Genomic DNA, 27,870 nt, shown 5'->3' on the forward strand with positions numbered 1-27,870 from the left:
ACACTAACTTGCAAGAAAACGACACTAGCACCCCAGAGAACATCAGCCATGTACCTGACCATCAGCAAAAATTAACAAATCTTCAGCTCCTCTACTCCATTGATACTTGTCTCACTTCATTACCACAGAACTGGCAAGTTATTATTTTCAGGTCCTGAAGACAAGGAACGAGATAGACAATGTACAGCAGCCACCAAGAAACAGATCCATGAGCAGGCTGAATTCTCACCCTCATCCTGAAACTGATTGCAAAACAATGAGAGCAGCTGTATCACCTTTTCACCACTTCAGCTGTTCTTCAGTCACACTAGGGCTTCAGCTGTCTTTTTAAAGCCTTCTCTTACAATCTTGCATGCATCTGAAGGTTCCCAGGTGCTATGCTTTGAGGGTTTTTAAGGGTTTCTTTCAATTTTTCTCCCCCGCCCCCAATTATGTCCCCCTTAGAAGTTGGTGTCTAGTCTCCAAGAAATACAGCTGATGTCTGGGTTGATTTACTGTCCCTGAGGAAGAGCTTAAATTAACTTTTAGATACTCATTTTTCTGATGCTAGGTAGGAAGGCCTCACTGCATTTAATGCTTGAAAGCTAAACTCTCTAGTATTGCTCACTTACTAACCAAATTAATGTTAGCCACTCCTGTTAACTACATTGACTGCCAGGTGCTCCTGTTACTTGAGTTCAGTATTAAACCATCTATTTGTCACAGATGCAAGGCGCAACCTGTTAACCTTCATGTTAATAAGGATTTCTCTTAGTCACTTCCAGAAATTTGGCATCTCTAATCTATTACCCAAAGTACTCATTTCCCTCCCTCTCTCATCTACTATGTCTTCTAGGTATCTTTTCAGACAGACTCAATGATTTGTTAGATGCATGCAATTTATAAAACCAAAGGAGGACTTACAGAATTGGATATGCTCTGTGCTTTCAAAAAATTTTCAAACTCTATTTGCCCTAAGACTGCTCACTGTAGTAGTCAGTAACTCCTCTAAAAGTATCACAATGAACATATTGTGTCAGCAGCACCCCTTACCTGATGCCTTTTCAATGTACAGTTAGTGCACAGGCATACAGGTTCTGGTCAAAACATCAGCATAAGTAACAAAGCAAAGATAACAATATTGGAATAATGCAATGACCACATGCCTATGAACGTTTATAAATATCCACAAGTGGTGCCGATACAACAGGGAATCAGTCTCTACAAAGCCACAGAATATCAATACAAACAACATGAGAGCAGTGATTAGGAAGAACTTCTAGGGGTGAAGATGTTTTGTAGGACCAGTGAAGGAACAACTTTGGAACCGACACATTCACTTCAGGTAGTAAAAAGTTCTCTGCTGCTAAATCTGTGGATGTTAGTGGTGGCTAGATTTACAATTTGTTTTCCAAACATGGAAAATTTACAGATACAGTCTGACAAATTTTGATATGACAAAATGATTTCTTAGTCCTGTGAGAGAAACACAGGAATATCTTTAGTGGAAAAATTATTTGCATAGATGCAAGAGGAACTGCAGGGAGGGAACCTTGTTTTTGAGCACATTTCTGAAGCCCACAGTAGTCTGGGCAGCAGCTCTACCACTACCACCATTTATCAGAAATAAAGGCGATGCATGACACCAGTGTTACTAGCCTACTGATTCTTTTCATCTGGATCTCCAATGAATAGAGATTTTTTTATAAATTGAGATTGTCACAAGCAGGTATGTGGCAGACATATTTTCAATGTAAATTTCAAAGAGCAAGCACGGCTAATACCAAACACCAGAGATTCTCAAACCTTCAGGTTGAATTGAGAGAATAAGTCCACACAATCTGATAACCCAAGAAGAGAGTCAAGTGGATTTGTGATGAAACACAGCTTACACTGTAAGAACTTCAGTATCCCTGAACTGGCTTCACTGTGGCCAGAAGACTGAAAAGTTACATTTTGGGCTATTCCAGTCTCAGTTGTGACACCTCAGTGGCATTTCAGAATTTCATGGTTGTAATTAAGAAATAAATATGAGGTCATCTGTGCATGACTGAATCCACAGTAGAATCCCTTCTTATTTACAACAAAAGATAATTAAATTAGGTGTTTGTTGTAGGTGACTTACTTATCAATAAAGCAAGGTTTCAATCATATCCTCTGCTGTCAGCAGCTTAGAGAAAAACAGAGAAAAGAGTTAAAAACGGCCTCCAAGACTGGCTTTCTCTGCCTCTTGGAAAAGGACTGCACACTTATCTAATTGTGCATGGATATAACACAATATGTATTTGTGGAAAATATTCTACCATACTCCACACACTCTCATAAATAAAATATTTAACCATATTCTACCACTGACAATGCTGAATGAAATAAAAAAAATGTTATTGTTCCCCTCCTACCTCCAAAAAAGTCATACACATTTTCAATTGACTTCAGAACAAATTAATTACTGGATCAGGGTTTTAAGGATTTGGGGGCTTTGTGTGTTTTCCTGTGCATCTGGTTTATGACTTGCGTTTCTCTTGAGTCTCAAATATTTTGCCATTACATCTAGGAGAGAGAGAGAGAGAGACGTGTCAGCAACCTAGAAACAAAAGATATGAGTTGTTTCTAAGTCCATGAACAGCTTGTTATCTGAATTATTAGTCTGGCTGTAGCAATAAATGCCACTCACTCAATGAAAACTGAAATTGTACAGTTTCAGAAAATAAAAAAACCACTTAAATCAGCAAAAAAGTGTGAGAAAACTAACATTTGGATTCTTTTACAGATCACCTGTTGTTGATGTACCTCAAGATGTAGTGATGTGAGTTGTTCAGTGAGCCCTGCAATCCTGGCAAAGAGAATTATTCAACTCTTTCAATGCTGAAGCACTGCATGTGACAAAACTTTCCCCTGGCAAAAAGGCGAACATTTCAATAATCTCTTTTTTCCACTTAACACGACTTAGCAGAATTCATACTGCTTTTCTGAAAGCCTGAAACAAGCAGAGAAAAATCTGTACTGTTAGCAAAAAGACAAGATAAGGCAGGAAATTTTTAACAATATTTTTTCAATTTTGTAAGTTTAAAATAAACCGAACCTTTAATATAGTACTGTATAGTAGTGTACTATTTATTTTTCTAAAGTTATTTTCTAATGTTTATTTTTGAATTGACAGTAGTCAAGCATTTATCTTATGGAGAAATTATTTAAATAATGATTTATGTTTTCTAGAAAATATTTATAAAATATTCATTTTCACTAATTGAACTTTCATTATTCCAAAACTTTTTCTCTCTCATGTGGATTTGTTTATTTATTAATTATTGTATGCAAATTGTTAATTGATGTGCCTGGTTGCTGTTACTACTTTGTTTGAAAGCAGTTCATGAATCTAGCTTCTCTAGAAACCAACTTCCCTAAAACCAGGTTTTATCCCTGTTGTATTCAATAAGGTGTTTCCGTGTGGTATGGCAGCCTGGTGTTGAGTGAGATAGATAGGAAATAGTGACGTTTTAAAGATCTATCAAGAGGGGGAAAAAAAAAGATGCCTCAATAATTTCCATTCACTGGGGAGGGGAGCCTCCTGACTGACTGGCTTATGAATGCTTTTGATGGTAAAAACCCAAAAAAACCTAACCACCCCCTTAACCCTTAATAACTGAAACTAAAATTTATTTGCTTTCATAACAAATTAAACAAGAATACAATGTCAAAAGGGAATGAAAACCCACCACTGCAGAATTCATAGATCAGTTACTGGGGCAGGCATCTCTAACGTTGAGATCTAGGATTACATTCCACATCTACAAACAAGTTCCTCATTGGGAACAAGGAATCTAAGTCACTTCACAGTGCATGGGGTGGAGGATTAAGACTTTCAGGTTCATGGTAGATGGTTGACTGAATATGAGTTTCTAGCATGGAACTGTAACTAAGTGAGAAAACACAATTCTCCAATGTATAAAGAGCAAGTAGGAAAGTGCTATTTCCTCTTTAGACAATAGACTGAGACTTTTATGGAACAAGGGTCAGAAAAGGAGTAGTTCTGGTATTCTTCATTTATGATAGACAAAATATTTGAAACAGATTAGTAAAGAGCTGAGTTTTGGAAAATGCATCTGTTCTGCTTATTCAAGACAAATTTAGGTTGTAATTTTATGATAGTCTACACATATCTGCATTAAAAGAGGTATGACAAGTTTTTTCTGTCTAGCAGACAAAGTGAAATTAGCAAAGACAAAACGAAATTCAGTGTTTCGCCTTTGAAGTTAAAGAAAACCAGAGGAGAAATAAAGCACTTTTATTCTTAATTATATGAATTAGACTTCACAGCAACTTCTCTAATAGTTCATTCTGTCTAAAAAGAGATGCTGCAGCTGAACAAGAGCATGAGCTTTGTGCAGAAATTACCAGATAATGCTCTAATACCTTAGAATCAGCTAGACGACTGTAATGCTACCTTATTTAGATGCACGCATTTAATATATTTTGCTTTTCACTATAATTTTACAATATTATTCTTTCTTATTTTATATTTACCATTCTAGTTATTTTACTGTTATGCTGTGATAAATGTGAGTTCAGCCAAAACGCAGTTTGCTTGTCTTGCATCATTCCCATTGTAGTCAGTGGACTAGAAAAACATTTCAAATTTTGTCCAGTTAAAGCAAGCAGAACTAAACCACCTTGTCTAACAGTATTGCATACCTTAGATCTAATTATTCTTCTACTTATATTACTGTTGACACTTCAGATGACTACTATGAATAGGAGAAAACGTCTTGAGACACATCATCAAACATATGCTTGATTTGCCCTATAATTTATATCTGGAGGCACATGGACATACCTAGGACTAAGCATTTCCATTTTTGGATCCTCTACTCCAAAGAAGGGAAATGAAAAAGTAAGTTAATCTAAACATTTTAGAACTGTTTTTCAGGCCTTCCTGAGGAAGCTTCCAGGAGGAAGCTATGTAAGGACATAGGCAAGGTGTCCCAAGTGGTTTACAACTCCTAAATCTTCAGCACCATCTCACAGCTGAAAAATATTCCTAGCGTTTACAGAGGAGATAAAATTTAATTTTGAGTTCTAATGTGATGGTAAATCAGAGTAGGAGATAAAATATCGACTGGATTTGCTAATCTTGTAATTATGATACTATTAATATTATTCACTTTCTACTTCACAATGCTGATATGAAGAATTTAATTAAGAGCAAGAAAACTAAACAAAACACAGTGAACAAAAGAATTATTAATGAATTTGGAACATTATCTTTGCCAGATCTACATTGGAGGTAAAAAGGGTCAGAAACCATTATGCAGGCTCCAGGTTATTTTTCTTTTGTGTTTTCCTTTAAAATCAGTAAAAATAGATTTTTTAAAATAGTTTAGGAAGCTAAATATAAAAGTACTTCTTGGAAAATCTGTGTCTCAAGATATTCTCTTAAAAATTTGTGTCTGCTTTCAGAGGGCTCACAGGAAAGTGGAGCTTTTTCATAATATCCTGAACATTGTTTTACTGGCATGCAATCTGAAACATAATGGTATACTTGTTCTTAATTACAAACAAAAACAATAATAAAAGATTCTGAAAGAAATACCGTCAGTAATAATTACAAGGTAACTAAGTCTAGATTACAAACTTGCAACAAACCTTGAAGTAGCATTTGGTTTTCTGCAAATATATGTTTTTCTAATTTTGTCCTTGTATTCATATTTAGAGCTTTGTGTGATAGTGAAAGATAAAATCTTTCTAAAAGAGTTTAATCAAACCACCTCACTTTAGGAGAAGAATCACCTAAAATGGAGATTTTTAGACAGCAAATGCCAAAGCCTGGTATCATAGATGAAACAGTGAAGAATCTCAAAAAAAATTTCCTTCCCCCTTCTTGGAAAAATATGGCAGCATAATTTACAACACTTACACCTTCAAAATGCACGCTATATTGCCATTGTCTGTATAATAAGACTTATTAGAATCACAGTCCTTATGCTTCCATCTCAGTTGCTCTTTACTATTATTCATCATAATAAAAACACCATGATATAATGCCAAATTAAGCAATGATATACTGAGTTTATTTCCAGCTTTTTAAGATGATATCAATCTTCTAAAACTCATTCTCTGCCAGAGACTGTTGGAATAACAAATAATTTAATAAGCATGTAAACAAGAAGGCTCTGTACAAATTTAGAAGATATTGGAAAGATGTCTGGTAACAACACAGTATCTCAGCTTCTGCTATGATGGTGTTAACTGAAAATGTAAATTTCTGGAAAAGAATTATCTTAATAAGACGTTTTAAAATATTCCTATATTCTCACCCTCAGTAATACACTCTATTTAAATCTATAAAGAAAAATGATGGGCAAATATGAAATCACCATTTTCCATCCCATTTGTTTCACTTCTTTTTTACATCTGAATTCTTCTTTACAGGTCTGCTCTTTGCTGTACTGATTTATTGAGTCACAATTGACAACATTGCCCAGGTTACAGCTGAAGTAACACAAACAGCAATAAATCCATGAGATAGCCAGAAGATAAAATATGTGAGGAAGTGACAATCTGAGACTCCTTCTGGACAACTTGCCTAATAAGACCAAAACATTATATCCAAGATAAAGTTTACACATGTGGTGTATTTGTTCTTCTTCCTGTAAGAATGATTAAGCCTTGTCTATGAAAAATATTTTGCCAAGTAAGACCACTAATGGTATTGTTATCAAAGTTACATAAAAAAGAATATGCAAGTCATACACGTTTTTGACATTATATGACATTAGCCCGAGCAAAGTATTTATCAGATTGCATATGCTTTCCCTTTGTAGAAAACATAAAAATCTGAATTTGCCATTTTCTTCTATAAATGAAGAATTAAAATTCCCTAAAAGTGTTCTTTCATCATAAAGCAATTTGTAAAAGTATTTTCAGTGACAAGCACAATGGAGCCATCTGTACATACTGTTAGAGGTATAACCTTTCTTTCCATTCTCAGGAAGTTCTCAGGAATTTAACTTTGCACTGTGAGGGACTTGGTCTGAGAAAACCAGGTAGCACTGAATAGCTTTATGATTTGTGATTGTTTTCCCTGGAAATCACTGCAGAGGAATATAACATTCAAAACTTGACTATGTTGCCTCTATAGTTTCTCATATATACTGCCAATAGGCCAAAAGAAGGCAAAGCAAGAAAATTAATTTTTTATTCCTACAAGTAGGCACGGACGAAGATTTAGGAGGTTTGCAGCATTACTGACCCCGTAATTCTATTCTCTGTTGGCAGAGAATGTCATGTGTCTGTAGGAGGTGCTACTTTAATGCTAACTTAACTAACAATATAAAACAAATTTTGTTATAAATTACCTCCAAGTTTTTGGATGATGACAGAAGCAAATAGCAGAATCTAGACTGCAAGTAATCTAAAATAAAAGAAAACTGAATTAGCTAAATATTTTATCATGTTAGTTGAAAGCTTAAGACAGTTATTTGCAAGTCCTGTTTCTCATTCCTGTCATTTCCAGTAATGTCTGGAAAAACACAGAAAAAACATTTGAATGTTTTTTGCTTTGTTTTATTTTGTTTTCTGGCTACAGTTTAAATCCGTAAAACCCCAGAAATTTTGCCTTTGAGTTTTGGCTGTGTTTGGTGAGAAATCCAGGTAAATTGACAAACAAATTATTTATATTTTCTGCGGGTTTTTTAAAAGAGATTAAGAACATTGGTCTGCTTTACAGGGAGAGAGAAAAGAGAAGCCATTTAGGGAGGACACACAACATGGCCACTGTGTGCAATCCGTTCCCCCTGTATTCCTTAGCACTCATGTTGAATTAGGGACATAAGAAAGACATGCTTGCCTGTTCCCGCTATTGCCTATCCATGTCTAACCCTGCTTTGAATCTACTGATAGTGTTTACTCTGCAACCTGCTGTGGCCACAAATTCCAAAAGTTTACTGGCCACTGAGAAAAAATACTGTCTTTTGTCTAATTTAATCATGTCTCCTAGTAGTTTCAGTGATTGCCCTCTAGTTTTAGTTCAGTGAAATTTGGTGAACAACAGTTCTACATTTACCACCTTCCTGATTTTGTAAATCTTGATAGTATCCTCTCTCAGCTTGCTTTTTCTCAACTAAAAAGTTCCTCCAAAATGCTTTAACCAAGCCAGTCCAGAAAGAGTGTTAAACTAGGACAATTTTGCACAAAAATACTTATAATTGCTAGGAATACAGATTTTTTTTAAAAAGCTGAGAAGATAGTTTTGATAATACAGTGACATGTAGTGTCCAAAAAATTTTTAAATGAAACTTAGTTTAATTCAACATTTCCAAATTCAAGTCTTCTGAAATTACAGAAAAAAAGGAAATGAGCAAAGAGAGTTAAAAGGTTGGTTCTGTTTGCTGTAATTTGATTTTATTTAATTCAGGGCTAGACATGCCTTCTGGCTCACAGGACTGCAGAAACTTCCAAAACAGTCAGGTTCCTATAGCTGAAGCTGGAGTGTTTTGCAACCTTCCCCACAATCCTGGTTCCAGGATGCAGTGTGAGTGTGGGGCTGTTTCATATTTCATCATCCCTTCAGACTTTTAATTTTGGCTCTGCCTTTGATTTGCCTACTGCATTTTCTCTGGTCAATTTTCCTCTATTTAATTTTGGCTTTCTTTCCCCTTTCATTTCAATTCTCTGCAATGTCTCCTAAAAAAATCCTTAAATTGAATTTTATTTTTATATCAGAATGCATTTGAAGTTTATCAGAATGAGTAGTTAGCATTGTTAAAAAAATTAGTAATGCACAAGAAGCTGATGACAACTCTATGAGTACCCATCTATTGCAGGTTATTTAGTTTCATTTGGATCTCTAGTAGACAGGTACATTCTCTTTGGAAAAAAATGAAACTTCAGAGGACTAAAATCCATGACACCAGCTAAGACAAGATGTCTCTGAGATATTTAGCTGGAATGCCTCACAGTTTGTACCTGAAGAATTGATCCCTGTCCCTCCTGACTGTTTGGCTGGGACATATTGTCCCCCTTTTGGTTAGGATACGCAGCTGCCATATGAGAGCTGTTAGGGTGCTTATGAGAAAGTAATCAAGACTTAGGAGAGAATCCCAACAATGCACAATTGGTAGAAACAGAAAGAGAATTGAAACAAGCCTAAGGACAGAAAAGAAAATCAAGACAAAAGAGCAAGGAAGGATCAAGAGAAAATCTTCTTTATCCTGCCCTCCTACTTGCTGCTATGATCAGGCTGCTAGATGATCACTAATAAAAAGGCTGAAATCAGCCCCCAGGGTTATTCTTTAGCCAAGGACCAAAATACAGATTATACATATCTGGCGGCTTCCAGCCTCTGTTTCTTTAATATAGATAGAGAAACACCATATGTTTTGTTCTAAGATTGAACTGAACATTTTTGTTTTGGATTCAAATTTTTTTTCATCACTAATCCAAAACTTAATTGATCATAAAAGCTCTAATAATCACTCATTCAAACTGTTCCTCTAGGACTGAGCTGGAATTTCTGTTGCTGCATTTTAATTTTTATTTTTTTTAATTCATAATACAAATTTGACTTTTTCCTCTAAAAGATCTGCTTGAAACATAAAACATAAGGAGGAATCCTACGGTCCATGATATTCAGGAGCTCTAATTTGATGATCATGACTACTCCAATTTCATAATTTATGGCTGATTTATACATTGTGCCTTAATTACAGTGTCCACTGCCGCTCAACAAGAAAATCTATAAAGCCTAATAGTTTCGTATTATCTCCTACATCTGAAGAGACTCTTCTACTTCTGAATAGAATGAATATATGCTATCATGAGAAAAGGGTAAATTGTCCTTATACTGTTCAAGAAATGAAACCATTAGGAAAAACAATGCTGAGTCTTCTCTGTTGCTTGTTATTTTATTTTTTTATTTGTTACGGAACGATTTTTTTCTAGAACTAGATGTGTCTTCTCTCATACACTTATTAAATGTTTGATGTTGATCCTATAATTTTTCTTTATTTTAATCTATGTGTCAGAATTGTGGCTGCCTAGCTGTCTTATTTTTACAGTTTATTTTTATGGCTCTGGTTTACTCTCTGTAGACGTCATTTTAAACAAACACCCATTTGCTATTTTTATGGAGAGATAGCTTTGTTGTTCTTACTGACTCAGACATTTCATAACAAAGGCAATATATAGATTTCATCTAAGATACTATATTTACGTGAAATAGTGTAGTTCAAACACCTGATTTCATCCATTCAGTCTCCAATCAAGGTCCTTGGAAAAGCACTAGTTGGAATCACAAAACCACAGAGGTTTAAAGAACCATTTGGAAGAGTCTAAAGAATTCTGAGCTGGTGACTCCAGCTACTGCTTAGACTGAAAAGACTGCAAATGATTTGTTTCCCTTTGTGTACAAGTATAGTGGCTACTGAATGCTTTTAGACTCAGATGCCTGGAGAGAGAAGCCTTGTTTTCATTTTGTTGACAGAGGTAGAGCTAGTAGACCAACAGGCAGTCACCAGACTTTCTGCCAATATTACTAAACTCCGGCTTTAAGGTAACTTTTCTCTGGATGGAGGGATAGTTCAGTCTTCATGCCAGTTAACTTCTCCCTGGAACTGCCAAAAAACATGACAACTAATGCCAGCTATGATGATATTTCTGATATGGACACTATTCCTTTGGGAGTTGGATTGAGTCCATTATAATAATTTAATAAAGAAAAATGAACAGGTGGTAGAAAGTTTTAGTCATGCCAATTTGTGTTGGTCTTTAACCAAGAACTTAATTGTCTTTTAATCCATTATCATTCACTTAAGCTATTCTTTGGGAAAAGATTTTGTTGCTGCCTCAATAGTGAAGAAGTATCATCAAAGAAGGTGGAAGATATTTTCCCTACGTTGTAGGGAAAAAATGTTACCTAGATATTTTCTAGCAGTAAGACTATCAGCTACATATATAGGATATAATATTTATTATGAAACACATTTTTCCTTTATACTGTGCCAGTATTGATATTTTGGAGTTGCTTAATCACATTTAATTATACTTTATGAAACTTATATTTCACCACTTTCATTTTTGGAGTGGATTATCCTGGAAGCATATTATTTTGTCCTGAGAACATAAATTTATAATATGTATTTTGATGTTGCAAACAGCTGTCATTATTTAAAAGTGACCATGTCATAACATAAAGAAGGTAAGACACCATGAATTTTTTAAAGAAGGAGAATAAGAAACAATGTTACTGTTTTATAACTGCAATTTAACCTAAATGAATATTTTTTTGTTTAAATCAAAATATCGTCATTTCTTTGTCACTTTTAACGTTTGCATTTACTGTATCTGCACTAAATCCTTCTTTAGGTTTGTCAGGTTTAAGTAGAATAAAGAAATAACATGCTTTTGACATTTTTAATAGGAAGAGATGAAATCAATAGAAATAAAAATGATAATTTGTGCAGTATAGCACAAGTTATTGCACCAGCTTCATCAATAAAATAGAATGTCTTTATATATGGCCATCATTTTACTTTATTAAATCTACATCCATGATCTAAAGCTCTATTGAATCGTTGCAATGGTCATGCATATTTCAGATGTTTAAAAATGAAATTTGACTTCACTAAGTCTCAACCAATCATCCACACTGTTAGTATAATTGCAAACTTTATTTGCTTGCATGTCACTTATACAGCATTTAAACAAGGAGAGAGAAAAAATGTAAGGACTATGTGGAAGCCCTCTTAGCTTAAACAACTAATACAGAGCAAAGGTATACTTCTAAGAACAGCAAATATCAGTATATTGTAATGGGAAAGGAAGTGAGTGTTATAATTTACCTTTTCAAAATATAGATCAGTTCCAGACTGGAAGTGAGTGAAGGAGGTGTCAAAGAAATAACATACCATCATCTTAAACATGCAGCACTACATGAAATACTTTAAAAAAATTATTGATGAGCTATAACACTGAAAATACATAGGTAACATTTATAGCTGACTCAACATTAAATTAATTAAAGTAATTTGTTCAACTTTTCCTGCCATCAGTATGAAATCCTATGATGATAATAATAGGTGATGTATGATGTATAATACAACACTACCACAGTAGTAAAGCAACTAAGTAAAACAACTAATGTAGGATATTTTATAACCATTAAAAAATGTCTTCAGTAACATCTGTAGCGGGGCAGTATTTGCTAAAATAATAATGTAACATTTGCTACCTGGGATACAAGAGTAGCAATGATAAATTCATTTGTAAATAATCTCTCTATTTTTCAACTTAGCAATTTTTTAAATGCATGGTAGAATTCCCTCTCTTCTAATGCTCTTCCTTTTTTTTTTTTATTTTGAAAGAGTGGACTTATTTCTTATTTTTTGTTTCACCGATTTTTTTTTTACAAGTTAATGTTATAGCATTGTACATTATTTTAAAAAAGGAAGAATAATTTTGGGAAGGAAATGTATTAGTAGTGAGAATACTGGCTTCAGAATAGTAAGACTCAGGTTAAAGTACTTATTCCATAACACTCCTCTCATAGGTCTTCTTTAGAATACAAGTTCTCTGCTACCGCTTGACTACCTGAAAGCTTAAAAAATCATGAAAGTAAAATTCAGGCTCCCAGCAGCTCTACTTATAAGTATCTATGAGGCATTTCATATATAATTTGCATTTGAAGTATTCATTTTCCTCATCTATTTTTTCTGCCCCTTATACCTCCTCCTTCTCCTTGTGCTTACCTAGCTCTTAAAAAAATATAAATGAGACCACCAATGTATTCAGCCTCCTTCTCCTTCCCTTCTGCTCCAGTCTTTTGTTGTATATGCATACATAATAGGCATTGTAGATTTTGAAATGCTGATTCAGATTCAGAGAGCTGATTATTTTTTCCTGCCTTCCTATTCTTTTGAATTTAACTGTGCTACTGAAAAGAAATAGAGATGAGCAGACCTGGGTCTCTCTGCTGTGTGAAATGCTTTCCTGATTTCAGCAGACTGGGATATCTCCAAACTGTGCAGAAATGCCCATGTCTGATGAGGTCTCACCACTCTCCTGTGATGTTCAGGTAACTCAGATAACGAGAGGAGGCAGGTAATTAAATTCCATGGCATATGCATAAAAGGTGACAAGTTTAGTATCTATGGATTCTTAATTCTGATGTTCCTAATCTTCCTGGTTCCACATCTCAGATTTAATGTTGCATTGATGTAAAGGGCTATAACCCTTCCCCATGGTAAATAATACACTTCTCTGTTTAAAATATCATTTTAGCATTTTTATTCAGATTTTATTCTCTCCTTTTTTTCTCCCTCCACCCTTGCTGTGGATACAAGAGGCAAATATATGAATATCTTGTGCTAAGAAGCTAGGTGTTTGTAAATAAAATAACAGAATACAATTTAAATTTGTATTATGTAAGTACTTGGATATAGTCTTACCCACCATCTCTCAGTGTCTCTCTGGCCCAATATATAAAATTTCTCTTACAAAAGTGAAACTCCCTCTACAGGAACAACAAGAGAGTGGTCCTCAGCCTTGAACAGGCTATGCAGCCAGACTATTGAGGCGTCTGTGAATATAGGCTCCCTCAGAATCAGGAAAAGTTGAATCCCTAGATTTCAAATTGAATTAAACCCCACATCCCATATAAATTCTGCCTGCTGCTGTAGAGCAAAGATCAGGCATTTAGTCCTCTTCTACTTTCAGGATTTCAGTTTTCGTAAATCATTGGAACTTTTTCTTAGCAGAACTCCTTTCAGAAAGGAAAAAAAATGATAAGCACTAAAAGGATGAGCTAGGTGTCTTATCTGTTGTACATTTACTCACTTCCCATTAACCACACCTTTTTTTCCCAGGCCACATGGTAGTTTTGATTATAAATTTAGAATTCAGGTAATCATCTTTTCCATTAGTTTTTAGATTTTTTATTGTAGACTCATCAGATCTAAACAAACAGAAAAAATACCACATCTTTCATAAATAAGCTGCTTGTACTCAGACAACAAGTGTTGAACAAGTTTCTGCTATTCAAGGAGGTAGTTCCAAATAGTTAAATAATCTCAAACATATACATCATCCAGTATTATGTTTGGAACTTAATTCCTGAACAAAATAAGGATGAAAAATCTCATTGAAATAAGTAGGACAGAGCAGGAAAGGTTTTTGTTCTGGGAGCTTGCTCATCATGAGTAAAAAAGGTGAGCAGCGTGACAGCCTTGTAGGTTAGCAAAGTTAATGCCCTCTCTTTCTTAAACTTTCTTTTTCACATTTCAGGCACATTAAGTCAAATTTTGCCCTCACATGCATCACTGAGCTCAACAGGAGACCTCCTTATGCTTCCAAGGGCAAAATTTGTCCTGTATTACTTTTGGAAAGTTTTTAATATATGACTTTACTCATATTTACTTCACTTTCTTTAAAACAGACTTTTTCACTTATTTTTGAACACTCAACTTTTTCTATCATTAATCATTCATAGTTTATTGTGATTCTTATCAGTTTTATCAAAAGATCTACAATTAGCAGCTTTTATTTAGCAACAAGAGTGCAAATAAAAATACAATAAAAAACTTCCACGTCTTCTAAATGATTAAGGTTTTTTTTTTAAATCTCATTTCCTCCACAGAAGAATACTTTCATATGCAAAACTTAACTGGATTACAGTTCTTTTGCTTACAGTTCTTGAATGATCACTCACATTGCTATTTTGAAAGGGCCACTTAATCAAAATATATAAATATAACTTTTTGATCATATGAAGCAAGCTGTTTCCAGATGGAAAAGCTTAGAAATTCTTTTCTTTGAACTGAAAGTGACATTCAAAGACATTTTTAAGGAGGAAAGTATAATTAATAAATACCAAACTTACATGTTTCTAAACAAACAGTGATGCCTATTCTCTCTGGAACAAATGTATAACAGAATTTACATTTAAAATATAACTAATATTTCTGTATTTACAGGCCTTGACACATACAATTGATACAGGGAGCTTTACTAAAGCAAACAAAATTAACTATCTCAGCTGCTTATGATAAACATATGGCATACTAATTTAAGATACCATTTTCTGTTTGTAGGTTATGCAGTTTAACATTAAATAATTTAATTTTGAGAAAAGCACGCTGTTACATTTACACAACAAAATGCTCTCATTTGCTGCCCATAACTCCTTTTTGAAAAAAGCTATTAAATACATACAGGGATAACAGATTTTTTTAATGCTTTTTTAAAACCTTTGGTGTGCTTTATCATTTTGTGTAGCTGGATGTCTCACTTTTAGTCGTAAGTAAGAATAAATTGTGGTTTTGCCACAGTGGGAGTTAAGACTCTGCTCATCACTGAATATACCAGCTTCTAGGCAATTACAGTGAGCATCCCTACTAAAGGTCGAGACAGGCACCGAAGGTTCAGTTTGTAGCTCCAAGATACTTTAGGTAGACTGGATCTGCTTATTTGACCTTTAACAGTAACTCACCAAAAGCTTAAAAATATCTTTGCCATCCTCCAATTATTCCATATAATCAATATGTTATATGTTTGGTGAGCTCTAGGTTAGGTGTTCATCACCATAGCAAAATAGTAGTAAATAAGAAAAAACAAGCCTTACTCTATGTTTTATAAGATCTATTTCAGTCTTGCAGCAAATAGTGGTCTATTATGCCACATGAAACACACAGAAGAATTTTGGTAAATAATTCTAATAGTAGAAAAAGACTTTTCAATCTCTATTATTTTCATAGCCTTCTAGTTAAAAGCATAAAAAGAAAATTTCCAGGGCAGTTTATTCCTTGCAAAAGTGCATATTCTCCATGCATTCCCAGATGCTTTGATACAAAGACTATTCAGGGAAATAATACAAATATTTCTTAGGCAGATCATCACATCTGTACTTGACTAAGTGTAGGAACTGACGCTGTTCTTCCCCTCAAAAAAAAAAGAGATAGGGAGTGAAAAGTCATTTACCAGCTCGTTAAACATTTTGGGAGGATCAAATGCTGGCATATTCTCCATGCATTCCCAGATGCTTTGATACAAAGACTATTCAGGGAAATAATACAAATATTTCTTAGGCAGATCATCACATCTGTACTTGACTAAGTGTAGGAACTGACGCTGTTCTTCCCCTCAAAAAAAAAAGAGATAGGGAGTGAAAAGTCATTTACCAGCTCGTTAAACATTTTGGGAGGATCAAATGCTGCAAGTTGCATTCCCTAGCATAATGCAAAAAATACATTTGGCCAAAAGGCTGCCTGGATATAAAAATAGTTTTATTAGAAAGCCTCTGGTGCCAACAGAAAAATGTGATTCCCATTTCCACATACTCAGTGGTTGTGGACATTCATTTGCAGGTAGCTGTGAGATATCACTGGCAACACTGAATTAGAATAATGGGGTTAGAAAACAAAGCCATGTTTGACTACAGGAACAGTTTCTGGAATATTTTACCAAGTCTTTCACAGGGATCAGAACAGATAGGCAAATGCATTCAGCTTCAGGAGAAGGCTTGACATCATTTATTTTACGAGGAAAGAAGTGCTATGTTCTGGAGAAACAGCACACAAACTGACTGTCATCTGGCAGAAGTGATTTGGAGAACAACTTCACTGACACTGAAGTCATGTTCGGGTCTGATAGTCCTACTATGAACAGCAGTCAGAGATCATAAGAGTCGTGAGAGTATTTTCTTTGCTGTGTCTTTATAGACCATAAATTTTTAGGTTGCCACAAGCCTACAAGATGACAGTGTGATTGCCAACACTTTTTCTCAGATTTAGAGTCAGATACTGGCAGAATACAAACTAGTAGTAGGAATAGTAACTAAGTTACGATAGTCGACATTCAGTATTCTTTAGGATTTAGTTCTCCCGTACTACCTGTCTTCCATGACTTGTTTCTAAAAGCTGCAGTCTTTGTGGGGAAGAAAACCCCAAAATGTGCAATACATTTGATGAGGGTGGGAAAGGGCAAATACTAAAGTAAGCCATTTGTTAAGCATGGCGATAGAAAAATAAAGCATTTCCATAGAACTTACTCAGCAGTTGAGAAGTAGTATCTATTTCAATTGTTTTGATTGGTTTTTTTGCAAATATCAAATACTCTATCAGAAACAATGCAAATATTGTATTAGACACGTACAGTAACACTGCATTATGAGCTCTTAGTCTTTCTCAGTTAGAAATATATTTACACAGGAGCTCATTGTTGACTTGGTTCTGATCCCATGGAAGTCAGTATAAAACTCACCATTGTTAAACCAACAGAAATAATTTGAAAGCCCACCCTTAATTAATACATTATTATTACATAGCAAGACTCAAGACATGAATATTGACTCTGATGAGATAAGAATCTTCTTTATAATAGCCCAGTACTTTATTGGGATTAGGAAGAAGCTTCTCTTCCTTTCTCTTTTCTTCCTTTTCCTTTTCTCATTTCCCCCTTTCCTGTTCCCCTTTCCCTTTCCCTTCTTTTTTCTCTTTCCCTTTCTCTCTCTCTTTTTCTCAGCATGCTTAACTATTCCACTGTCAAGGCAGAACACTCGCCAACTGAATGATCTGAATGATCAAACATACTGAAAACCATGCAGTTTTTCTCTTAGGACTGAACATCTTCCTGAGACATGCAAATGGTGAAACGTGTTTTCTAAGATCATGTTTTCACAGAAACATCACTCTCTACAGCAAGTATTAATGATATATGATCACTTTACTTATTGCTTTCATAATAAGGTTTTATTGAAAATATCTCATGTAAATTTCAGAACTGAGTCTGTACCATTTAAAAATGTTACTTCTGTATGTTTTATAAAAGTATAAACCATTTCATTGTTCTTCTGATCAAAGAAAACACGAGCAGTCTGTGAGGCAAGAAGAAATGAATCCCACAGTGCCTAATAGAGGAGGCATCAGATACTCCACCTTTGTAGACAGAGCAGAATGAAAACTAACAGCAATCAAATAACGGCAAATTCAGAGGATGGTGGGCATATAACTTAAACACTAAGCCAGGCAACTGGCACTGAATGTCAAACAATTTATTTTTGCATTACAATAGAAATGAATTATATTTGTATGAAAATCTCATTTGTATAACTAGCAAGTAAAGACAGTTAGGAATTGCAATAACTGGGTCAGAATGACAGAAGAACTATTTGAGGATAACTGTTTTTTATATGAAATATTTGCCAAAAGGCAAGATGTGATTATTAAATTACTTGGTGAATATTAAACCAATTAATCTATCATTAGAAATTAGTGACTGATAAACTGAAGTGTTGTAAAAAGTAACTCTTCTCAGGAAAAGTTTGCAGTGGAAGGCGATTGGCACATCGATAGCATTAATTGTGTGTCTCATATGAGTTGAAATTTACAACCCTGCTTTGTTCAGCAGATGTTTTAATTACAAGCTTGGGGCACGCAGATGTTTTTGTGCAGTCAGGGAGAAAAATCCTCCACGATGTCACAGAATCGCAGGAGTAAGGCTGGAACTGATCTGGAGACTGACACAGCCCATCCTCCTGCACTGAAGCATGGTTAGATAGACTCGGACTACCTCTGACAGATGTTTGTTTTTAAAATTTTCTATTAAAGGAGACATTTCATAATTTCCCTAGGGAAGTTATTTCCTCCTGCTTAATTATCCTTTTTTGCAAAAAAGTTTTCCCTGGTACGTAACGTAATTCATCTTCCCTACAAATCAAACCTACTTTGTCTTATCCTAAGCCTTGTGGAGCCAGAAGTAAACATTTGCATATGAGAAGATTTGTCTGCCCCTTCTTTCTCTTTTAAAGTATTCTAAATTCCCCAAACAGCTCAAGTTTTCTGAGCCTGCAGTCAGTTTTGATGTGTGCTAGACAGCTGCCTGCAACACCGGTAATGGGTCCACTTTAGGTACCGAAGGAAAATATTTATCATGGTAACAAGTCTCACCAACGCCCAGATACAATCTAATGTGGAGAGAGAGTTAAACACTTCCAGAAGAAAAGTGAGAACAACTAAACATAGGTAGTGTGTTTATCTTCTCTGTCCATCTCTTTCTTAAAACCAAGGTGCCCAAAATACAAACAATATTTCATCCAGATTGTTACAAGCATGAAAAAGATTGCAGTAATACTGCCAGTATATTAATCTAACACTCCTGTTAAATATAACTACAAATGAGATATGCATCTCATAATAAATTAAAATCAACTTTCTGATGCACTGGAACCATACTTTTCAGTACCTTTTTTAGGTTAGTCCAGCTGTTTCACATTTTGTGCACACATTTGACTTTTATCTCTTAAATACCATACTTTGCCTAGCCCTTTAAACTACTACTCTGATATACAAAGATAATCATCAATTTGAAATCTGCACTCTCAAGTGCTTGCACCTTTATCTGCATCTTCTTATACATGTTTAAAAAAATGTAATTGAAGGTAGGCCAACATACAAGTAACTGACAAAAACCCTGAACAAAATCATGTTCAGAAAAGATACCTATAATGATTCACTTGAAAATCTTTTCCACTTTGACTGCCTGCAACCCTGGAGGTATTTTTCTCCAAATTTGCACTTCCATCTTAAATTGAAATCAGCTAGTTATACCACACTTCCCTAGTTAGCTACCACCAAAAGGTGATATGAAACTGTGCAGAAAGTCCTACTAAAGTCAGAATGTATCATATCTACTATTTCTACCTTATCTACTCTGCCAGTTTTCTGGTTGAAGAAGGAAATTAGATTGGTTCAATAAGATTTGTTCTTGACAAATCCATGCTGTCCTTATCACCTTTTTATCCCCTAGATGCTTATAAATTTATTCATAATTCATCCAGGTAAATTTCTGTGTATCCCATTTAGACTGATTGGTCTTTATTTCCCAAGAAGCATCCTTTTCTTCTTTAAAGTCCCTATCTCTGCCCTTTGCCACTCCCCTGGTACTTCTCACACCTTCCCCTAGTTCAAGGGGATAACTTAATATTCAGAGACTTAGGCTACTTCCTTAAATACTCTGTGGTGAAGTAAGGAACTGACCTTACTTTGCTACTTTAATTTATCCAACTCACATAAACGTTCCCTCATCTGCCTTTCAGTACTCCAGCTTGTCTTCCGTTAACTATACTGGTTGCTGTTAAGCAATAGAACTGTATTTTCTTTTGCCTTCCTCTAATTTCTCATGTATCTATGTGAGCTCCCTGGTTGTTTTTATGTCTTTTGGTAGTTTTCCTTTGTATTGTTTCTTAGACTTTCTGGTTATCCTCACATAATTATGCTAGCCTTAATTTTTATACTCGATCATATTTTCTGTGTGTCTACTTTTACGTGACTCCTTTGGTTTTATTTTCAGATTCTAAAAGAGACCTTAATGCTTCCCTTTCCTTCTGCTATGCTTTCTCCTGTAACCACCATTTCTTCTGCACTTTCCATGCCAACTGCTCTCAGAGGCCACAGTTTTAACAAGTGAATATTGTACTAATGGGTACTCGGAAGAGAAGACTTTTGTGCAGTAGTTGTAAGTGAAAGGGTGCTATCCCAGTTTAAATTCTCAAGACAGTATTGAACGATTTTTAAGTGAATTGTCCCCATCACGTTGTTCTTGCTTCTTTTCCATTTCTTAGAACTGCAGACTGCATCATGCAACAATTATTTCTCTTCAATTGCCTTTCAGCCTTCACGTGCTCGATTTGCTCTCCCTTACCTTTGCAGTGAATATTACATCTAAGTTGCCTCCTCTGAGATAAGAAAGTGGCCTCCACGACTTCAAGAACTTGTTCGTGTCTACTGTGTTACCAGTAAATATCCAAGCAATTAAAGTGCCTCCTTCATTAGAACAGGACATGTTCTTTGAATGCTTCCCACAGTTTCTCCAAACCCTCATTCACCACTCTGATTCAGTGATCTGTAGTCAGTGCAGGATCCCTGGTCTTTTCCTTCTGTTGTCTTAACCATGACTCTCTATTCTTCCTCAAGTTTAGGTAAGCAAACCACCTCACCTCTTTGAGAATTTTAGTTTTCTAGCCAGCATTAAAGAATGGGCTTACAGACTGTTACACAGTATATTCATAGAGATTATAACTCAGAAGAGTGTTTCAAACCCATTCCCCAGTCACCCCTGCTCAGTGACCTGCTGAAAAAGGATTAAACTGTTCCAGCCTCAGAGAAGCTTATTGTTACGCTCACATTAACAGCAACAAAACACCAAGTAGACTCCAAGGCCTAGGAATGGGCAAGGCCAGATGCCAAGGAACCCCGAACCAAAAGGGTGCAATCAAATTTCTCAAAATCTCACCAACATAATCCATTTTGCAGTAATCAAAGAGTTCAGCTTTCCCCTTAGTTTAGTTATTCCCTAGAATATTTAGCTATTCCATTGGAAAATTCCATTTTCCAATACAAAGAATTTCTCTGTATGAGCTGACAATCTGATTCACTCCTGTTCCCTCCCCTACTGCCTACAAACCCTTCTCCCTACCCTGCGAACCTTCCACACCGTGAGCTCTCTAAATAGGTCACACAGTGAATTAATTTTCATTTGTCGTACGAAAAGTGTCATCTATTCAGATTTTATCTACTAACTGTATCATCACATTTCACTTCAGATGACTTTAAACAGGGACCACCAGAAGCATTTTTTCAGACTGAGTTCAGAATCTTGATTATAGCTTAGAAATAAGTAAAAAGAAGTATTTATCACATTATTATTAGTAGTAGTACATTTATCTAGAACAGATTTAATCCTACAAAGTGTTAAGAGGCTCAATAAAGGGTCTGTCAAGTATTTTCACATGCTTTGATAAATGCTATTATGTGCATGCCAAATGAATACTATTAATATGGATGATTAAAATATTAAGAACTTATGTATTCTTCCTTCATCATCAAGAGATGAATTTGCATTTTGATTTTTGCATTTTGGAAAGCAGTTTGTATTGAGCTAGAAAACCTCTAAAGTAAAATAAAATAAAATAATAAAATAAAACAAAACAACAACTCTGACCTTCAGATAGAGAAACACTTGATAGCCTTTTGATTATTTTTGGGTTTCCAACATAGCATTTGACTATTGAAATTTCAGTGATAAAAATCTACAAAGAGAAATGGGGCTGACTCCTATGAAAAACAATGAAACAGTACAATCAAGTTCCTCCTGTATTTTTATCAGAACATGAGCAAACTTGATTCTAGCTTCTTCTTAATCAAAAAAAACCTTGAAAGAACACCAGAACTGCATCCGTAGTAAAGGGTTCAACAGAAGTTGCAGACAAGGTGGATGATTTCAGCAGAAAATCTTAGCAATAAGTAGTAACTTTCCTAATGTGAGATATTAAAGTATTAATTAGAGAGCTGCAGACTTCAACAGGCTTTAAAGAGTCACCTCCCCAGTGGAAAGTGAACAATTTTCAGATCATGGAAGACATTTTGAAACTAAGAGCTACGTGGCTTTTCAAGCATTTTTTTCTTTCTTCCTTTTTTGTTAGTTAGTTAGTTAGTTTGTTTTGTTTTGTTGTTGTTATACAGTCTTTCTGGATATTAGGATGCTTTGGTTATACTGAGAAGAAAGAATGAACTTTCACGTTACGTGGTCCCTACAACTGATATTGAAGACTATGTTACTTAAAAGTTAGGAAGGACTGATAAAAGAATTAGCTTAAAAAGGGTTCTAAGATAAATTTCTTGGAAGTCTTCAAGCTTCCAGCAAATTATATTGATGTAAATCCTATCAGATCAGAGTATCTTAAGAAGTAGATGATAAAAGGGTGACTAATGGGCCAATAAAAACTGTTAGCATTCCTGTGTGATGACTTCCATTATAACACAATTATGTTTCCTTGTCTAAAATACATTCATTTCAGCAAGCTCTAAAAGCTGCAAAGATACCAGTAGTTTGTGTAACTAGCCACTTCATGTCTCAATCAACTACTTTTCCAACTAGTTGCAATTTCATCTCAAGTGGTTTTGATCATCAATGGACAGGGACCTTATTAAAGTGTTGATATTCAATGCTTTAAAATAACTCCACAGTATTGCCAGTTCCTCTTATGAATATACACTAATGCTAATTAGACACCAAAGTTATTTATCTAAAATTGTGGTCAACAGATGGTATTGATATCTACTACACAAAGTAGATATCCCTCTATAAAATCTAGTGCTCTATGGTCATCCAGTTTATTATCAGGATACGCTCCTATAAATAAAAGTGGGGCTGCACTATCTTTTTTTAGATGGAAAAAAAATATATTGCCATATATATAAGCCTTTGAATGTTCATTAAATTAAAAAGCACCCAAACTTTCACATGCTATGAATTGTCACTCAGACGTGGCCTGGAATAGAAGACACTGTCAACCACACAGGACAAGTCTCTGTGTTTTCCCTTTTCTCCTGCTCTCTTTTCCAGAACATGCTAATGACTGGCATGGAGAAGTACTTCCAGTCTGTACAGTATGAGTGCTAAATTTAATGGAAGCATTCAGTCAGGCAGCAAAACATACCAAAAAGTAGGAAATAGTATCAAGTAGAGAAAGGCTTTTGCATTTTCTCTCCCCCTTATTCATGTTTTGATCAAACAGTATCAAAACACCTCAGATGAGCTAATACTAGTACTTAAAAAAAGATTATGTTAATAAGAACACCATACATCAGAGCCAATTACTTTTTAAAGAACAGTTTCTGGACTATAACTCTGTACAGATATTACAGATGTTGAACATAAGTTGATACTATTTCCACAGATAAAGAAAAAAAAGTTTGTTGTTCTGAATTTTAAATGTGTTCCTTGGCAGACAAAGAGAGATGTGTATTTGACAGCCAAAATGACTGAGAACAGTAGTGATAGCTCAGTTATTACTAGGGGATTTCTAATTTGTTCTCTTCATAAAAGTTTAATGCTTGACTTTAATTTTATGGTTTCTAAAGTCACAAGGAGACAGCCAGAATTTCAAAACCGATATACATTTACATTTCTGAGAAGAAAATAGTAATGAATCTGTTTATCTTTCCTTCTTGAGTATAATTAGCCTTTCTATAGAGCTTCAAAGTTAAGTGAATAGTGTCTTAAATATTTTAAGAAATCCATTTTATACTGCTGAAATAACTTGGCATTTTGCCAAGTAAAACTGTTCTAATGTTCAATTGCTTTGTATTCCCTTAAAGAAAATTAGCATAGCCTCAAAAATGCAGTTAAACATTTCTGATATTTAAACTATCAAATCCATGAGTAAAACAAACTGGTTTTAAACAGAATGGTAAGACAGAGCTTTACAATGGTCTACCTTTTTAAGAAACTTTCCCTGAACTTGAAGGTTCTCTAAAACCTTAGGATAAAGACCTTATCAGTATAATCCAAGTAACTGTGATTCTAAGTTCACACACATGCATAATCGGCATTTGTTTTCAGGCAGCTAGTTTATCACTAGCTTAGCAATATAATATACAAAAAAATCTACTCTTCATGTATGGATACAAATATTAGAAACAAAAAAATCTTGAGTGCTAAAGAATAAGCCACAAACATATTTTAATTTTCAATGGGAAAGACCTCCTCATCACACTTTCCTCTTAGTTGAAAAGCAAGTCAACATTTTTTTTTCTGCTATTTAAAGAAAAGCAGAAGAGACATCTCCAGTTGCAAAATGAAAGTTGCTTGTTACATGTGATTATTAAAGAGAACAACAAGGTGTCTGTGATCATTTACACTAACTTTTCACTGAAGATGAATTTTGTGACTAAATGCTTTCTAGTACTTCTCCATTCTGATTTACTGTGTCAGAGATGAACAGTGGAAACTAAGATTTGTTAAAAATTTTGCAATAAAACAGTTTTGATTCAGAAAATGCCAAGCATTTCTGAAGCAGTTCTTTGGAAGAAGTTTCTTTCTTTTCTGTCCTATTGTCTTTACCTCAACACATGGGTTTTACTATTTTTTTTATTCTCTCCCCCATCCCACTGCAGGGGAGTAAGTGAATGGTTGTGTGGTGTTTAGCTGCCTGCTGCATTAAACCACAACAATCACCATGGCTTCCTCAGTGTTATCATCAACCAGTTTCCCAAACAAGTAACATAATTCTGACAAGTCAGTTATTTCTTTGTTGTTCAGAGCATCTGCAACAACGAGTACAGAAGAGTAATGAAGAGTTAATATATGGCATAACTCTAGCTACTGTTCCAGATTTGCACCTGAATCCCTTTCACAAAATATATACAAAATCAAATCAAAGAAGGTATTGACAAGGGAAAGGGTGTGACTCTGTTCTGACACTTCTGAAAGTGCACTGATCAATTAAACCCAAAATATATCACAGTTTCTTTATTGCTTATGCATAGGGCCAAAGTGTATTGATACTCCCAATGAGCGGGAGGTTTAAAAAACAGAAGAGACTTCTTTCTATTTTTTTTGGTCTGGTATCTACCTCCACCAGGCTGAGCTCAAGTGTGACCACCACCAGTGCAATATTCACGTTAGCTTTTTCAGTTTTCACTGAAAACTCCTTATTTGTCTCTCTTCATTTATTTTATTCCTTTTTTGTAGCTTCTTCTTTTTCATCACCTGGTTTCATCAGAGAGGACTGAGATTTTATTTTTTTTATTTTTTGAAACAGCTGTGAGTCCATGGATGTGGAAGCAGTGATAGAAGAAATGACTTAAACAAAATAACCCCCTGACACCTGTACAACTAGATCATGTGCTGGTGTGCCTGATGTCTCTTGTCCCTCAGTATTAAAGTTTAAATTATGAGTCTGCAGAGAAAAAGAGAAAAAGAAAACAGAAAAAGAAACAATTTTCTAAGCCTTTGTATTTTTTTTTCTCCCTATGTCCTCACACTCTCCTTTCATCTTTAGGGAATCAGCGTTGCTCCCCAACTGTAAAAATAAGAATATAATCTCAAGGCTACATCTCCTAAAATTTCTTGCAGTTAAAATATGGCTGACTAATCCGCAGTTGGAATCAGAGTCTGCATTCTCCAAATAATTCCATTAAAAAACTATCCCCCAGAGAGATGAAATAAAGCTGATATTAATTCCTGTTCAATTCAGAAAGAATTACCTTGATATTTTTGTAAAGAAATTGTCATTAAGAGGTGGTTATTCAAAAAAAATGGCATTCTCCCACTGCCTCTCTCACCTTCCAGTTATACCAAGATTACCTTTGTAGAAATTAACAAATTTACATCAAAATAAAATTCCTTTTGTTGATAGGATAAACTAGTGCTGGATGTTTCTGGATATGTTATGTTTATGCTGCAGGTTTGTACCAGCACTATTTTGTACCACAATATTTGTACCACAGATTTGTACCACAATATTTCCTGAAGTACAATGCACTTTATTTCTGGTGTGGTGGGTGGATAGCAAATGTGAGGTGAAACGGATTGAATACTCCAATCCACTTGCTGGCATGTACTGGGGTACCTCGCTGCACCCAGAAACTTCAACGCACAGTATAAATACAGCATCTTTAATCCTTCTGTTATCTACTTACATATACCTACCCTTCCAATCATCCTTGAACAGAGATAGGTTTCTGATGTTATTTTTTCTAAATATTTTCCTATTGTATAATCTCTTGAATGTATTTGGCTGTATTATTTTTTTCTGAGTAGGTTTGGATGTTTGCAAAATGTTAAGAAAATAAAAAGTTTCAGTACAGGTTTAACATGGTTTGCTTAATGAGAGAATAAATCAGTCCTTAGAGTTGAAAGACTTCTTTAAAACTCCAGTGGACATTTAATTGTCAAATAGTCCTGCTGTGAAACAGCAGAAGTATTTTCTACAGTTCTATGGAGCAGATATACAACAAGACTTTTTCATTACACAATTGGTAGTACAAACTCTAGAGCAAAATGGCTAACTCCATTTCTCACCAGACTTTCCTGATGTAGCTTTGTTACAACTGGTCTCAGCCTCCTGTCTTTTCTTTTCTTCTTGCTTTCATCAGAATATGCATATAAAGAGAATGAAAGTATTTCCCTTAGACCTCTAGGATTTTACAAAAACTTTCTCTTTGAAGCTAGGAATGTGACATAGCATTCAATCAATCCTTTCAAAGATGTGCAATGTCCTTAGTATGTGGAAAGGTTTCACTTGTGAGTGGAAAGAAATTGAATTGCCTTATTTCCTTATTTTAAATTCCAATCTCAAGTAGTTTTCTTTACTAGATCGGTCTTAATTTTTAGAGTATAATTATCTTGATAGAATTTATTTATTTTTACAAATACAAAATGAATTTTAGCATGAAAAATTAACTCTGCATAAAGCGAGAATTCAATTTCCAATGTAGTAATACTTCCAAGGTAATGTTTTTAAAGGAAATACGGCACTTTAGAATGGAAATCTGCTTAGTTACGCAGACGTGTTAAAAATGACCAGCAGTTTCCTGGATGTTGCAAAACAGTTCAGTTGTTCCAATGTTAAACCATAAAGTGCATCACATTACAAACTGTGCAAACAAGGTTGGGAGTAGCTAACCTTACCAAAGGTAAGATTGCTGATGATATGCAGTATGATGATAGTATCTGTCCAGTAGTAAGAATCAGTCATCTTTGGAAGGATTATCAGGTTTCGAGATTAGTACATGTAGTTATTTTACCATTCATTTCTCTTCCTGGTATTCCAGCTGATTACCGCAATCTTTCAATTTGTTGAATGGATAGGATGGTACTTATTTTGTAAATAAATAATTTTTTTGAAAAATAAATGTTGCAGTGACTTAATCTATTTTGTTGAAAAGCAAGGTATATGGGTGCGCTAAAGAAAGAATAAACCCAGTAGCTAAGAAGCATATAAATAACAATCCTTCATTCTCACTGCTTTGCCTATCCCTTTCCTGTCTGATATTCACTATCATCTCCTGAACAGAAGTCCTCCACCTTCTCCGACTTTTCTCACGTTCCTAAGGAAAG

This window comes from Aptenodytes forsteri, unplaced genomic scaffold (assembly GCF_000699145.1).
Source record: "Aptenodytes forsteri isolate BGI_AS27 unplaced genomic scaffold, ASM69914v1 Scaffold125, whole genome shotgun sequence".
NCBI lineage: Eukaryota > Metazoa > Chordata > Aves > Sphenisciformes > Spheniscidae > Aptenodytes > Aptenodytes forsteri.